Below are 4,514 nucleotides of genomic sequence, written 5' to 3'. Positions count from 1 at the left end.
TCTTTGTTGCCTTCTCCAACTTTATGTGGCACATGTCAAATTGCTAAAAGTCATCGCTTGCCTTATTCTCGAAATGAACATAGGTCATCGAAAACACTTGATCTTATCCATTGCGACATTTGGGGTCCGTCTCCAGTCAAATCTAATTTAGGATTTGTCTATTATGTCATTTTTATCGATGACTATTCTCATTTCACGTGGCTCTATCCTTTAAAATTGAAATCTGACTTTTATAATGTTTTTATTCAATTTTAAAAATTTGTGGAAAATCAATACTCCACTCGAATTAAAATTTTCCAAAGTGACGGCGGTGGTGAATTTACCAGTAATTCTTCCAAGATCATCTCCACTCTAGTGGCATTTACCATAAGCTCTTATGTCCGTACACACCCGCCCAAAATAGTCGTGTTGAAAGAAAACATCGCCATGTAACTGAGATGGGATTAGCACTCCTTTCTCACTCCCACATTTCTCCTCGCTTTTGGGTTGACACATTCAGCACTGCAGCTTACATCATCAACCGCTTGCCTACACCACTCCTTGGAGGTAAATCACCTTTTGAGATTTTGTATGGTAACCCTCCGAACTATGAAAACTTTCACCCTTTTGGTTGTCGTGTGTATCCTTGCTTACGAGATTATATGCCTAACAAATTTTCTCCTCTCAGCATCCCATGTATTTTCTTAGGTTACAGTCACTCTCACAAAGGGTTTCATTGCCTCGAGCCTTCCACCTCTAGGCTCTGTATTACTCGCCATGCTCAATTTGATGAAACTCATTTTCCTTCCATTCCTACCTCTTAAGCTCAACCCATATCCTCCCTCAACTTTTCCAATTTTCTGGAACTTAACCTCACCCATGCAGATCAACCTCCCCCACTCCTTGACACTCGTTCTTCACAACTCACTCAATCCAGTTTTAATCCATGTATTATGTGTACTAATCCAGTGATTGAGTCTTTGCAGGATTCTCATTCTCTTGCAGGTGCCTCTTTACAGATCTCGGTTCCAAGTTCATCTCCTCTTGAACCTGGTGCAGATCTCACACCTACTGCAGTGGTCCCGTTGGCCACTCATCATATGCTTACAAGAGCTAAGCTGGCATTTTCAAGACTCGATATCCAGCCAATCTTAGTTTCTTGGGCTCTTCTGGTCTTCTTTCTGCTCTTTTTGCATCGACTGAGCCCAAAGGTTTCAAATCTGCTGTTAAAAATCCTGCTTGGCTTGCTGCCATGGATGAAGAAATTCATGCATTACAGAATAATCGCACCTGGGTTTTGGTACCTCGCCCTGCCAACACCAACATTGTGGGCTCCAAATGGGTATTCCGAACCAAATACTTACCTGATGGATCTGTTGAGCGCCTTAAAGCCCGCCTTGTTGCCAAAGGTTATACACAGGTCCCTAGTCTTGACTATACTGATACTTTTAGTCCCGTAATCAAGGCTACTACTGTTCGGGTTGTACTCTTTCTCGCTGTTACACAAAAATGGCTCCTTCATCAACTTGATGTCAAAAATGCATTCTTCAATGGTACTCTTACTGATCAAGTTTATATGGAACAGCCTCTAGGATATATTGATCATCGCTTTCCAGACCATGTTTGCCAGATGAAGAAAGCTCTTTATGGTCTCAAACAAGCCCCTCGTGCTTGGTTTCAGCGCTTCAGCTATTTTATTATTCGCCTTGGGTTTTCTTGCAGCCGTGCGGACACATCTCTATTTGTCTTTCATCAGAAGTCCGATATTATCTATTTACTTCTTTATGTTGATGATATCATTATTACAGGCAACAATTCTTCACTTCTTGCCCGCTTCACTCATACACTTAACTCTGAGTTTGCCACTAAAGACTTAGGCTCTCTCAGCTATTTTCTTGGTCTTGAAGCCACTCCAACTTCTGATGGTCTCTTCATCAGTCAGCTCAAATATGCACGGGACATTCTTACTCGAGCTCAATTACTTGACAGTAAACCTGTTCACACGCCCATGGTTGTTTCTCAACATCTTTCTGCTGATGGTTCTCTATTTTCAAACCCTATTCTCTATAGATCCCTCGTCGGTGCACTATAGTACTTGACTATCACAAGGCCTGACATTGCTCATGCTGTCAACTCTGTCAGTCAATTCTTACACGTTCCCACTGATGATCACTTTCTGGCTGTTAAACGCATCCTCCGCTATGTTAAAGGCACCATTCACTATGACCTACATTTTCGCCCTTCCACTTCTCCTGGTGCTCTTGTAGTCTATTTTGATGTTGATTGGGCCGGCTGCCCGGATACTCGTCGTTCGACCTCTGGTTATTCTATCTATCTTGGCGACAATTTAGTTTCCTGTAGTGCCAAGAAACAGTTGACTGTCTCTCGTTCCATCTGTGAATCTGAGTATCGTGCCCTTGCCTCCACTGTCGCTGAACTCATCTGGCTCACACATCTCCTGCATGACCTCAAGGTATCCATGCCTCAGCAGCCCACTCTCTTATGTGACAACAAAAGTGCCATTTTTTTAAGCTCCAATCCGATTTCACACAAGCAGGCCAAGCATGTTGAATTAGACTACCACTTTCTTCATGAGCTTGTTGTTGCGGGAAAACTTCGTACACAATATGTCCCATCTCATCTACAAGTTGCTGATATCTTTATCAAGAGTGTTCCTCGACCTCTATTTGAGCTCTTTCGTTCCAAACTCCATGTCTGATCAAATCCGACGTTGAGCTTGCGGGGGGGGGGGGGTGTTGGAAATAATACTGTGATTGAGGATATTACTCCTCAATCACAATCTTCCCATAGCATGCCAATGCCAATCACGTAATTGAAAGATGCTAATTTACACGGTTTCCATTTCATTGTAAATTATTGATTTGTATTCCATTTATACTATCTTGTAAAGCTCTATATAATGCAATACGATACACCACTGAAATTAAGGTGAATTTTAATCATTCTTAATTCATCTGTATGGTTGTGCAGAGTTCACATTGTATAATTAATTATCCACCTAAATTTCAATGTGCAAAATGTTGATCCCAGCTGTGTTGATAAGTTGTCTAATAGTTGAGAAAAATTACAGAGTGGATATGCGTGAGCTGATTGGTAAGAAAGGAGAAGAGGCCTTGCAAAATATTGGCTTCACCAGGCAAATGGTGTCAATGGGACACCAAGCATGTGGTGCCCTTGAGCTTTGGAATTATCCCAACTGGTTTAGGGATCTCATTCCCCAAGACGTAGATGGTAGAGATCGGCCCGACCCTGTTGACTTACCAGCTCTCGAAAGTACGTATAACATAAATATCTGCAATGCATAAATATTTATTACTTAATGAATCTTGTTCTTTGTAAGTTAGGTTAACAATTAATGAGGTTTAGGTGAAGCTAATGCAAATAATTGGCTGCAGTTTACAGGGATAGAGAAAGAAGTGTTGCCAGATACAATGATTTCAGGAGGTCCCTCCTATTGATTCCCATTTCCAAATGGGATGATCTTACAGATGATAATGAAGCTCTCCAAACCCTTCGAGAGGTCTACGATGATGATGTGGAGGAGCTTGATCTTCTCGTTGGTCTCATGGCTGAAAAAAAGATAAGAGGATTTGCTATTAACGAGACGGCCTTTATAATTTTCCTGCTCATGGCATCACGGTATAATTTATTTCCTCCTATTAAATAAGAATAATGCTATCTAACATAACTTGTGCTACAACATCAGTCTAGATGACAATAAGTGATACGCTCAATGAAATTTAGAATTAAGTTATCCATTTAATAATACCTCTTATTTAATGTCACATTGGTATCACCTAAACTGGTATATATTTTAACATAAGTGGATTACTCATTAAATTAGTGATAAAACTAATATTTATATGCATATCAATGGTGTTTGTTGTGGTTTGCATCTTACATGTATATATTAAACGGAGAATTAAATGCAGGAGATTACAGGCAGATAGATTTTTCACAAGTGATTTTAATGAAGAGGTATACACAATGAAAGGGCTGGAATGGGTAAACACAACTGAAAGCCTGAAGGACGTGTTAGATCGACATTACCCTGAGATGACGAAGAAATGGATGAACTCAAGCAGTGCATTTTCAGTATGGGATTCTGCGCCAGAACCATATAATCCCATTCCCCTCTATCTTCGACTTCCTCACCGAATTATCAAGTGGAACAACTTGTGCTTTTAGCAGTAAAAATATCTTAATTTGATTTATGTTCTTGCTTTGAGTTATGGATTTTATAAATTGAATAATGTGAGTACAGTTGATGTGTGAAAGAATGTACTATACAAATAAATCAGTAAATTTGAGCATATATTAACTTTTATTTGATATCTTATCCAATAGATTTTTTAATTTTTAAAATATGAATATCTATTAGACAATTTCATCGGGCTTGACATAGCCTGGTTTGATTCTAAATACACTACAAGAATTTTATATTTTCCATACTTCTTATTTGTGAGAAAAATCTTATCAGGCGAAAAAAATTTATAGACACATTTGTGGGGAAA

General features: G+C 39.4%; 1 pseudogene; it reads left to right on the top strand.

Annotated features, from left to right (window-relative positions):
• LOC111397004 overlaps positions 1–4,312 on the top strand; it is a 10,364-nt pseudogene extending 6,052 nt beyond the window's left edge.
• Positions 4,313–4,514: the final 202 nt, after the last annotated feature.

Source organism: Olea europaea, chromosome 7 (genome assembly GCF_002742605.1).
Source record: "Olea europaea var. sylvestris chromosome 7, O_europaea_v1, whole genome shotgun sequence".
In the NCBI taxonomy this organism is placed as follows: Eukaryota; Viridiplantae; Streptophyta; class Magnoliopsida; order Lamiales; family Oleaceae; genus Olea; species Olea europaea.
Note: the sequence above shows the minus strand (reverse complement) of the source record. Positions and strands in the feature narration are given on the sequence as shown.